The sequence below is a fragment of the Montipora capricornis genome, unplaced genomic scaffold (assembly GCF_036669925.1).
Source record: "Montipora capricornis isolate CH-2021 unplaced genomic scaffold, ASM3666992v2 scaffold_372, whole genome shotgun sequence".
In the NCBI taxonomy this organism is placed as follows: Eukaryota; Metazoa; Cnidaria; class Anthozoa; order Scleractinia; family Acroporidae; genus Montipora; species Montipora capricornis.
Genome location: NW_027180105.1, coordinates 7501 through 20274, shown reverse-complemented (window position 1 = coordinate 20274; position 12774 = coordinate 7501). Strand labels below are relative to the sequence as shown.

The following is a 12774-nucleotide window of genomic DNA, read 5'->3' as shown; positions in this document are numbered from 1 at the left end:
ATTTAACTAATTGCGACTTAGGAAGGCCATTCAAAAGTCCATTACAATAGTCTAAACGGCTAGTGATAAATGCATGAATAAGCGTTAATGAATCGCGAGAAAAATACTTCCTAATCCTTCTAATATTATGTAGGTGATAAAATGCGGCGTTACAGATTTTAGTTACATGCGTTGACATTGATAACTTATTATCGAACCATGCACCAAGATTTCTAACACACGAACTAGGATAAATATCATATTCACCTACAGAGATATTGCATACATCATTGATCTTACCTAATTGTTGTCTAGCTCCTATTAATATCAGCTCAGTTTTATCATCATTAATCATTAACCTATCCCTAATCATCCAATTCCTTAAGTGACTGATACATCTGTTCATAGCACTAATAGCTTCATCCAGACACGCGTTTTGATTGGCTGGTAGGAAATATGAACGAGTATCAAGAAACTCTGTTTCAATCTAGAAGTTAAAAAAACAGCATTTTCCTTCTTTTGTCGAATTATCTTTGAGAAATATTTTCTAAAAGCGATAGAGGACTTCTTTCCGTGTTTCTATGCCCTCATCTAAACACGAGGGGGAGTTGTGAGAATTCGAGACAGTTATGCAAACCCGAGACGCAGTCGAAGGTTTGCATAATATTAACCTATCCCTAATCATCCAATTCCTTAAGTCACTGATACATCTATTCATAGCACTAATAGCTTCATCCAGACACGCGTTTTGATTAGCTGGTAGGAAATATGATCGTATATCAAGAAAATCTGTTTCAATCTAGAAGTAAAAAGACCAACATTTTCCTTCATTTGTCGAATTGTATTTTTATTTATTTATTTTCCGTGTTTCCTTAGCCTCATCTAAACACGAGGGGGAGTTGGGAGAATTCTCGACAGTTATGCGTCTCGGGTTTGCATAACTGTCGAGAATTCTCCCAACTCCCCCTCGTGTTTAGATGAGGCTAAGGAAACACGAAAAACGTCCTCTATTGCTTAAGCGGTCTTCTCGTAGCCGTAGCCGTCATCGTGACGGTCGTGGTCCTTCCTTAAGCTCCCTGTTGTCAGGACGATGTACTAAAATGTAAAACGCTCGTGCGAGGCGTCCAGAACATTTGTTTTTGCTCCAAAATAATTTCAAAACACATCGCTGTGCAGAAATAGGTACTTCTCACATTTCTTCCTGAATACAGTAGCCAGTAGTAGCCTCTACTCTTCACAGACTTAAGTGTTTCACTGATGTCTCCCTAATTTAGATGAATGAAAAAGGATTGGCTGGACTGTCAAGTTCTTGGGTTATTGCCTTGAAACTTTGTAAGCTTCATTCAAATTTCTTCAAACCAGAGTCGGTGGTCGAAATGTCTTAACGATTGACTTCTTGGTTACTAAAATGTGATCTTTTTGAATATGTCTACTCTATATCGGAGATCTCTTTCGCCGAAAGGAAAAAGCATATTGGATAGGGCTGACTTTTGTTTACACATATGACGTTTTCGGTTTAGTTTCTGGGACGGATGGACTCTGCGTTGCTTCAACTTAACTGAATCATCATGTATCGCATAGGTTTCTGTGCAACTTAAAAAACTCATTTTGTAAGCCAGGCAAAAGTCGTCGACACGGAGTGAGTATTGGAACTCTTTCTCTCTGTGTCTTTAAAAAAGTCCGTTTCAGATATCAAAGCTTTGAATTTTATTTGCTTGTTCTCTTCTTGAAAACATGTTAAAGCAGAGTTTTCCAGAATGAGCAAATCATAATTTATTTTCCCGTAACAGGTGAATAAATTGAAATCCATTTATCATATTTATTCATTTATTTTTGGCTTAGGTTATTTTCGCCATTGCGGCACTTGCCTTATTATCACTAACTCGTGATGTCCTTGCACCCTTATCGTGACGAGGAGTTGAATCATTTCAAGTGTTTGTCTCTGGTTTTAAATGAATTCCCAAAGGCTTTACGTCAGACTTTTAAGACGATGTGGGACACCACCAATGGGCATCGCCCTGGCTTCCAGCTTTGGGATGACTCCACTGCTGTGAGAAATCTCTTCCTCTCTGAAGAGGGAGGGAAAACCAAAATTCCTACCCACCAGTCATACAATGAATGGGATTGCACTGCCTTGTTCCAGGCTACTATCTTTGCCAAGTCCTTCAGCATGCATCACACAACACTTAGTGATTTGTATGTGAAGCCCCGAGCTGTTCCGCATGGAAGATTCCATGGATCTGTGTTGAGCCCAGTAGGTGATAATGCCGAAACTTTTGCACTGGCCATTGATCAGCTTCGGCGTTTGAGGAATACGGTTTGTCATTCCTCTCGCTTGGAGATGGACAAAGCAACATTTGACCAGAACATTCAGTATGCTAATGAAGCGTTCAAAGCTCTGGGAATCTCAACTGCATCGATTGATGCCATTGGAACTTTGACCGCATCTGACTTTCCAACAACAGAAGTCCGTAAGTTGGAAGAGCAGGTAAAGCAAGAGAATCAAGCATACATAAAATGTTTGGAGAACAGAAATGCAGATATGGAAGAGATCAGGGATTTCTTAACAGCCATAAAACAGAACGTGCAGATCCTTGCTGCTAACAAAGAAGAGGTCGCTAGGTTGGAACAGATGATCGAAGACTGGAAAACAGAGCAAAGGGAATGTAATTTGGCAGCCGGGAGCATACGACTTCAGCTGTGGAGGACTTGAGGGTGAAACTAAAAGAGACTGCAAGCAAAGAAGATATCACTGCTTTAGGGAACGAGATCCGTGAGCTAAAAAAGAGGCAAGAGGAAAGAGATAGTGAAGCGGAAAAAACAGGTAAGAAGTAAGACTTAACTGTTTTCAAGCCTATTTTGAAAAACAGCGGGGATAGCAATAGGACAAAACACCTAATTTTTGACAATGAGAAGATTTTAGTTTATTTATTACAACATTGTTCAATCCCCAGAACTGTGACGTCAAAACAAGAACGCAATTTTAGGGATAAAAGTTTCGTTCTTTTGTCTAATTTCATTATTGCAAGCAAATACAACACATGTCAGAAACAGTTTCAGCAACTTCCGAAACTTCGGGCCCCGAAAAATTTAATTATCGTAAGTGACGTCACAGTTCTGTCCCCAGTCTCCCTACCAGTGCAGTTTTGTACCCCACTGGAAGTGAAATTTTCGATTAGGACACGAAAGGAAAATCGGTATGGGATTTCACTAATTGTTTTCATCTCAGAAAACCATGATGTTTTCGAAAGAAAAATCCTCCATATGCACTTTAAATAAAAATAAACGAAACCGTTAGTTACTAAATTTTGTACCACAGCTAAGCTAATCAAAGCCATGGGTCAATTGCTGACATGACATCACAAACAACTTTGCTTTCCTTTTTATCACCAAATAATTTCTGCAGTGCAAAGAAGTTTTGTTCGGTCTGGAACGTCACCAATTTTGGATCTGTGTTGATTTGACATGAGTTTCTTTGACTTTTACAATAGGGAATTTCAGCAAAGAAGACTGCTACGGCAACGAAAACGTCACTCCAAAATATATTTAGCACTATCGAAAGTATTTTGCGATTATTCCGTCTTGTTCAGGTTGTAAAATACGGGAAAACTATCCTTTAACTGAATGGGGTCTTGATCTGTTACTAACGAGAATTACTATGTTGAGCAAGCTAGAACTGAGCCCTGATGTGCAACAGCATTCCACTCTCTAAAAACACTAAATAGAAATCAATTTAAAAACAAACTAAAGAACAAACTCCTTGAAATCCTGAAAAAGGAGGACGATTACAGAAGAATTTGTGATATACGAGTACAATTCGCGAAATCATAACATTGTATGTAAAGTGAAAGTGTAAAGTGGTACATTTATATAGCGCCCTTATCACGAACGTCTCAAGGGCGCTTTACAATGATCAGTTTACCCCCAGCGGACTGGAAGCATATACAGGCGCAAATTGCAGCCGCTTCTAAGCAGTCCATGCATGCTGGTACTCATTTTACCGACCTCGGAAGGATGGAAAGCTGAGTGAACTTTAGCGGGAAAGAAGGTCGCCAAATATTCCAGTCTCGGCAGAACCGGGAATGGAACCCGGGACCTTAGGGTTGGAAGGCAGAGATCTTACCACTGCGCCAACCCCTCCGCTCCCAGTATTGACTTCAGTCCGCCTCCCCGTCTCACTGTGGATATAAACTACACGAAAAACTAGATTGCTTCTAAGTTTGTTCTTTAAATATCATTTATGGGACTTTTAAGTTTTCTTTTCTCATCTCTTGCCCGCCTCGAATAGCTATCGCCAATTGCGGGCAAAAGCGCTGCATGTTAGAATTATTTAGATCTAACAAAGCATTGTTGTTGTTGAGGTACGAACGGTTGTAAAGTAAAAATAGAAAATCAATGGTATGCTCACGTTGTCGCCACCTAAAATTTGGGGATTTCACGTTGTTGTTTTGTGGAGTACGGCCAAGAAACGTACGGAAATCCGTGCTCCACGTGCAGCACGAATATCCACGTTTTGTTTTTCAACCAATCATATTCTTGCTTTCTAGCGTTATCGTTGCCGCAGCCGTCGTCTTTGCATAAATTAGGGAGTTTAAGAAACGACAACAGCTACGGCTACGGCAACGACAACGCCAAAAAGCAGTAATATTATTGGTTAAAAGAACCAAAATGATCGTGCTGCACGTGTGGCTCGCATTTTTGAACATTTCTCTCGCGTACTCGTCAAAACTACTGCGTGAAATGACCAAATTTAAGGTTTTGACGACAACGTGGACAAACTACAGTGAATCTTTCAGTCTCTCTCTTTACTTCAAATCTGTCCGTACCAGTCCAGTTATAGGACACTTCGCACATATTGTGTAATGCAAACAAGATTGAATAATCCCGAAATACTTAGAATAGGTCCAACGTATATTTTCAAGTGACGTTTTCGTCCCCGTAGCCGTCGTGGTTTCTCAAACTCCCTATTAACTAATGCATCGAAACGAAGGAAAGGGGAAAATGTCTGCTGTGGGTTATTCTTATCACGAATAACATTTAGGTTGTGTGAACAAGGTTAAAGATATTGTTTGTTCTTGCTTCTTGGCATTGTCTCTTAAGTTTATAGAGTCTCAAAGAGGCAACGGATATCCAGAAAATTAAGCAATGTCTACTTTGTGTTTTGAGGTCCCATGTCTTTATGAGTAAAAAAGTCAAAGAGTCAATGAGTCACAATAATTGATTAAGCCTAAGCCCTCGTTTCAGTGATTAGGCCTAAGCACTCTGAAATTTTAGCTTTCATTTTATGGGTTAGGGTAACTGCACTAACTCATTGACTCATTGACTCACGACTCAGTGACTCGTTGATTCATAAATACTTCAGACTCTTGTGTTTTACTTTTGCATTACAAAGACATCAAGCCAACAGTCGCAAGATCTTGTCTTCCTTCGATGGTTCCAAACTTCACTGGCCGACAGAGTGAATGCCAAGAGATCGTGGATCTCGTGAGTTCCCAAAATACCCGACTTGTGACCATCTGGGGCTCACTCGGATTCGGAAAGACATCGGTTGCAATAACGGTGGGGCACCAACTGCATTCTCGAGGCTTTCCTGTTTGTTTCCTTTCGTTACGAGGACTTCAGACAAAGGGAGATCTGACATCAAAGCTTTTCAGCCTCATAAGGCAACCCACCGCGAGTCAGAGATCAGTATCTCAGGCTCTGTCCTTTGAAAATGAACTCATCGAGACCCTGGGTAGCATTTCAGATTCCTTCGTACTTACTCTGGATAATGTAGATGATATACTAGAGAGTGGCTTCCCAAATGTAAAAGAAGACGTCCTGCAACTATTTAAAGAAATTCTCAAGCGAAATGAAAAGATAACTCTGGTCGTGACCACACGAGAATCATTTGAATTTGTGAACTTGAATTTCCCAGGTCACAAATCAATAAGGATAAGGCCATTGGATGATACCTCCTCTCGTGCTCTAGTTTATGAATTAGTGCCAAATGCTAGTCGTGACGACTGCGCAACAATTGCCCAAATATGTGGGTGTGTGCCTCTTGCAATGAGGTTGATGTGCTCTTTAGTTTGTGAAGATGATGTTCAACTAAGTCAGTGTTTGATTGAGTTCACTGAGTCCGCAAAAGAAGGAATCGTTAACATCTTAGACAATCCAGATTTTCCAGCTAATCAAAGATTGCAGTTCCTATATGAAAAGTCCTTCCACAGACTTTCTCCCGCAGAAAAAGAAGCATTTGTATCTTTGTCTGTTCTTCCAGGATGTTTCACCATGGAGCTCGCCTCAGCTGTACTGAATGTTACGGGGTTAATTGAGGCAAAGAAAATGTTGCAACGACTCCGAAGAAAATCCCTTCTCGATTCAAGCTCCCAGTGTGGAACATTCACAATGCATAAGCTTCTTCAGTCATTTGCTAAAGAAACGGGAGAACAAGGAATGAAAGAAATAATAGCAAATGCAAAGTGCCGTATCCATGCGTATTTCATTTCTCGTTTCGACAAACTGAATGACGAGTTTCTACATGGTCATTCTATGGATGCATTCGTTGCATTCTATGAGGAAAAACATCTTTTTATAGAAAGCCTGGTAGACGGCTGCACAGATCCTAGGATAGCCGAGAATGTTTTTAAAGTTTTGATAAAAGCAGAAATGTTTCTGGACTCGTTGTTTTCGTGTTCCATTGAGTCGCAAAATTTCAATGTTATCTACGATTCGGCCCTAAAGGCAGCCAATTCTCTTGGAAAGACGCACTACGAGAGTCGTTTACTAGCTTCTAAAGCATTTGGTCAGATTACTTGGGGAGCAGAAGGAAGTGCAATGCAACTTCTCAAGAAGGCATATGAAATCCAATCCACATCTTCATCATCAGTTTCTAATGATGAAACGAGTAAGTACAAGTGTTATTTTGGCATCTGTGAGCTTGTTATCGGCGAGGATGAGAGCGGGATACAGTGCCTGCAAGACGCTCTTTCTTTAATGCGTGAAAGTGGAGAGCAGAAAATTTTAAGGCTGGTTGTTTACCAAGTCATGGCGGTCTATTATCAGTTCTTAAAAGACCCATCTACCTCGACGTACTACTACAACAAAGCACGCAATGAATACAATTCCGCCGAAGACGAGCAACTCATTGTTATTCCACCTCTGGCATGCAAAGAAAAAGAACCAAACAATGTCAAAAAGCTTCAAATATACACTTGTATCTCGGATAATTGGCCAATGCAATTCCTAGTTATATTTTACGTCAGCAAAGCAGCAAAGAATTTCATTGACACTGACACCAAGCAATATGTAATCAACCCTGCCCTCCGAATATTAAATGACCTCCTCATAAATTCCAGTTTATCTGGTTTTTATTTGCTTCAATTTTGCGCTAAGCTTTTGGCACTTCTGAGCTCAACATTCACCAAAGAGGAAGAAGATCATACAACCACAGCTGATATTTACCATTTAATCGGGATGAAGCAGCATTTTTTAGGTGATTTTATCTCGGCTCTCCAGTATGCAAAAAGGGCACTAGATGTGCGGCAAAACCTGTTCGGAGAAGTTCACGCAAGCACAGCTGATAGTTACCAATTACTCGGGATTACCCAGCATTCTTTAGGGGATTTTACCTCTGCTCTGCAGTCAAAGCAGCGGGCTTTAGATTTGCGGATCAAAATGTTCGGAGAAGAACATACTACCACAGCCAATATTTACCATTCAATCGGGGTGATCCAACATTCGTTAGGTGATTTCATCGCTGCTCTGCAGTCAAAGAAGCGGGCATTAGATTTGCGGATAAAACAGTTCGGAGAAGATCATGAAAGCACAGCCGATAGTTACGATTCACTCTGGGTGACACAGCATTCTTTAGGTAATTTTACCACTGCTCTACAGTCTGCTCAAAGGGCATTAAACGTGCGAAAAAAATTGTTCGGAGAAGATCATGCAAGCACAGCTGATAGTTACCATTCACTCGGGGTGATCCAGCATTCGTTAGGTGACTTTACCGCTGCTTTGCAGTCAAAGCAGCGGGCATTAGACTTGCGGATAAAACAGTTCGGGGAAGATCAAGCAAGCACAGCCGATAGTTATGATTCACTCGGGGTGACACAGCATTCATTAGGTGATTTTACCTCTGCTCTGCAGTCAAAGCTGTGGGCATTAGATGTGCGGATAAACTTGTTCGGAGAAGATCATGCAAGCACAGCCAGTAGTTACCATTCACTCGGGGCTACACAGCATTCGTTAGGTGATTTTACCGCTGCTCTACAGTCTGCCCAAAGGGCATTAGATGAGCGAAAAAAATTGTTCGGAGAAGATCATGCAAGCACAGCTGATAGTTACCATTCACTCGGGGTGATCCAGCATTCGTTAGGTGACTTTACCTCTGCTCTGCAGTCAAAGCAGCGGGCATTAGATTTGCGGATTAAACAGTTCGGGGAAGATCAAGCAAGCTTAGCCGATAGTTATGATTCACTCGGGGTGATACAGCATTCGTTAAGTGATTTTACCTCTGCTCGTCAGTCAAAGTAGTGGGCATTAGACGTGCGGATAAAATTTTTCGGAGAAGATCATGCAAGCACAGCCAGTAGTTACCATTCACTCTGGGCTACACAGCATTCATTAGGTGATTTTACCGCTGCTCTACAGTCTGCCCAAAGGGCATTAGATGTGCGAAAAAAATTGTTCGGAGAAGATCATGCAAGCACAGCTGATAGTTACCATTCACTCGGGGTGATCCAGCATTCGTTAGGGGATTTTACCTCTGCTCTGCAGTCAAAGCAGCGGGCATTAGATTCGCGGATTAAACAGTTCGGGGAAGATCAAGCAAGCACAGCCAATAGTTATAATTCACTCGGGGTGACACAGCATTCGTTAGGTGACTTTATCTCTGCTCTGCAGTCAAAGCAGTGGGCATTAGATGTGCGGATAAAATTGTTCGGAGAAGATCATGCAAGCACAGCTGATAGTTACCATTCACTCGGGGTGACACAGCATTCGTTAGGTGATTTTACCGCTGCTCTACAGTCTGCCCAAAGGGCATTAGATGTGCGAAAAAAATTGTTCGGAGAAGATCATGCAAGCACAGCTGATAGTTACCATTCACTCCTGGTGACACAGCATTCGTTAGGTGATTTTACCGGTGCTCTACAGTCTGGCCAAACGACATTAGATGTGCGAAAAAAATTGTTCGGAGAAGATCATGCAAGCACAGCTGATAGTTACCATTCACTTGGGGCTACACAGCATTTGTTAGGTGATTTTACCTCTGCTCTCCAGTCTAAGCAGCGGTCATTAGATGTGCGGATAAAATTGTTCGGAGAAGATCATGCAAGCACAGCCAGTAGTTACCATTCACTCTGGGCTACACAGCATTCGTTAGGTGATTTTACCGCTGCTCTACAGTCTGCCCAAAGGGCATTAGATGTGCGAAAAAAATTGTTCGGAGAAGATCATGCAAGCACAGCTGATAGTTACCATTCACTCGGGGTGATCCAGCATTCGTTAGGTGATTTTACCGCTGCTCTACAGTCTGCCCAAAGGGCATTAGATGTGCGAAAAAAATTGTTCGGAGAAGATCATGCAAGCACAGCTGATAGTTACCATTCACTCGCAGTGACACAGCATTCGTTAGGTGATTTTACCGCTGCTCTGCAGTCAAAGCAGCGGGCATTAGATGTGCGGATAAAATTGTTCGGAGAAGATCATGCAAGCACAGCCAGTAGTTACCATTCACTCGGGGTGACACAGCATTCATTAGGTGATTTTACCGCTGCTCTACAGTCTGCCCAAAGAGCATTAGATGTGCGAAAAAAATTGTTCGGAGAAGATCATGCAAGCACAGTACAGCTGATAGTTACCATTCACTCGTGGTGACACAGCATTCGTTAACTGATTTTACCGCTGCTCTTCAGTCTGCCCAAAGGTCATTAGATGTGCGAATAAAATTGTTCGGAAAAGATCATGCACGCACAGCCAGTAGTTACCATTCACTCGTGGCTACACAGCATTCATTAGGTGATTTTACCGCTGCTCTTCAGTCTGCCCAAAGGGCATTTGATGTGCGGATAAAATTGTTCGGAGAAGATCATGCAAGCACAGCCAGTAGTTACCATTCACTCGTGGCTACACAGCATTCATTAGGTGATTTTACCGCTGCTCTTCAGTCTGCCCAAAGGGCATTTGATGTGCGGATAAAATTGTTCGGAGAAGATCATGCAAGCACAGCTGATAGTTACCATTCACTCGGGGTGACGCAGCATTCGTTAGGTGATTTTACCGCTGCTCTACAGTCTGCCCAAAGGGCATTAGACGTGCGAAAAAAATTGTTCGGAGAAGATCATGCAAGCACAGCTGATAGTTACCATTCACTCGGGGTGATCCAGCATTCGTTAGGTGACTTTACCTCTGCTCTGCAGTCAAAGCAGCGGGCATTAGATTCGCGGATTAAACAGTTCGGGGAAGATCAAGCAAGCACAGCCAATAGTTACCATTCACTCGGAGTGACACAGCATTCGTTAGGTGATTTTACCTCTGCTCTGCAGTCAAAGCAGCGGGCATTAGATGTGCGGATAAAATTGTTCGGAGAAGATCATGCAAGCACAGCTGATAGTTACCATTCACTCGGGGTGACACAGCATTCGTTAGGTGATTTTACCTCTGCTCTGCAGTCAAAGCAGCGGGCATTAGATGTGCGGATAAAATTGTTCGGAGAAGATCATGCAAGCACAGCTGATAGTTACCATTCACTCGGGGCTACACAGCATTCATTAGGTGATTTTACCGCTGCTCTCCAGTCTGCCCAAAGGGCATTAGATGTGCGAAAAAAATTGTTCGGAGAAGATCATGCAAGCACAGCTGATAGTTACCATTTACTCGGGGTGATCCAGCATTCGTTAGGTGACTTTTCACTCACGGTGACAGAGCATTCGTTAAGCTTATTCTTATTTTTATTTTTTTTTTCTGGTGTTTTTTTGTCATGTGCTTTTTATTATTATTATTATTATTATTTTTAATTCACAAACACTAAACACAAACACTAAACACTAACAGAGAGAACTAAGAGTGAACATAAAGCTAAAATAAATAAATAAAGACCTTGTTCTAATAGCTTTTGACATTAAGGAACATTGCTTTCCATTTGTGGTAATAAGTGCGTACAGTATTATTTCGCTCAGGTATGGCCAATGCCAGCTGATTAACGGTTTCTTATTAATTTCGTCTTAAAGTGCTAATGTCTATGACCAAAAATATGATTTTTTTTCCTTTGGATTTCCAGACTATGTTAACTAAACACTAAGTGACAATCGTTTCAGAAAGACACCTGTTTATTTCAACTGGAATTTTCCTATTTAATTGTCCGCCAATACTAAGAGAGCTGGCTTGAGGAGAAAATGACTCACTTGTTGCCCCCACAGGGGTCCTGCCAGGAGGCAAAATCCCGAGGAGGCATCATTTTGCTTGCGCGTATGTAGAGTTAATAAAAGTGATATAGTAGTACATAATTGTAGTGTGTATTGCCAGGAAAAATGTCGACTTGAAAGCTGCAAGCGCGAACGAAATAATCAGGAAATGATGACGTTTTCACACCAATTGCCGGCGAGTAAGTCTTGGGTAATGATGACGTAGAAGAGAATAGCCGAAGAACAAGGTACACTGAAATGGAATTGTCACAGTACGTCATATGTTTATACACGCGCTATGAGCGATTGTTGCACGAAGAACAGTTACTGTGTGTCGGTGTAGTGCTTCTTAAGTTTTTTGAGCTTCATTTTTTTGTGTGAGAGGGTTCAAAGTAATCGATTATATTTCGCCCGAATTGTTCAGGGAGCACAAGATGGAATAATTGCGAAATACTTAAATACTTACAAGCACTAGCATACTCGTCATATGTCACGGTGCGTCACACATCACATGCCGTGGAATCGAGCGTTGGCGCATCTTCTTAACTCAAGTCTGTTTTCTCTTAAAGGAGCCGGAAAGTGAATAAATTATCTAATCACAACAAGGAAAATCCTTTGGTTTGATCATTCAAAGAGTTGCGAATGGACGGTTTCATTTGGTTAAATTGAACCGCCACTCGTCACCTTCGAATAAATTATCGCAACATAGAAAACTCTTATAGTTAAACATGCAAAACCATGTCATGGGTAGCTGCATTGTTCGGGATACTCTTAACATTTCCGAATTCTAATTTTGTTACCAGAAGAGTTTTCTACACAGAATTTTCACCGATGTGCCTATCATTAATAATACCGTGACACCGTTTCAGTTTCTCCTCCGGTCAGATTTTAACACTTCATGTTTCTTACTATTCATTTGGTCATTAATCATATACCTGCGATTATATAATCCAGATCAAGGATATCTTAATAAAGCATTGCTTGGTTTTACTGATCGGTCGCCTCGCAGCTTTTACAAGGTCTCACCTGATTGGAGACCACCCTAACCCTTAACAAAAGAACAAATAACAGAAACAATGGACCCTAGGCCTAAAACCTAACCCTTTTGTTTTAGGCCTAGGGTCCATTGTTTCTGTTATTTGTTCTTTTGTTAAGGGTTAGGGTGGTCTCCAATCAGGTGAGACCTTGTAAGAGCTGCGAGGTGACCCTTACTGATTACCATTAATTCCAAGCACTCATTTCGCAACACTTTTTACGAGATCGTGTGAACAATATAGCACTCGTTTACTGATTAAGCCTAAGCGGTCGTTTCAGTGATTAGCTTTCAATTTACGGTTCGGTTAACTACACTTTTTACGAGATATAGCACTCGTTTACTGATTAACTGCCTCGTTTATTTAAATAGTAT

At 41.4% G+C, this 12774-nt stretch overlaps 1 pseudogene; it reads left to right on the top strand.

The window, feature by feature from the left end:
- Positions 1-1825: 1825 nt before the first annotated feature.
- Positions 1826-11082, top strand: LOC138035392 (tetratricopeptide repeat protein 28-like; annotated as a pseudogene).
- The last annotated feature ends 1692 nt before the right edge of the window (positions 11083-12774 follow it).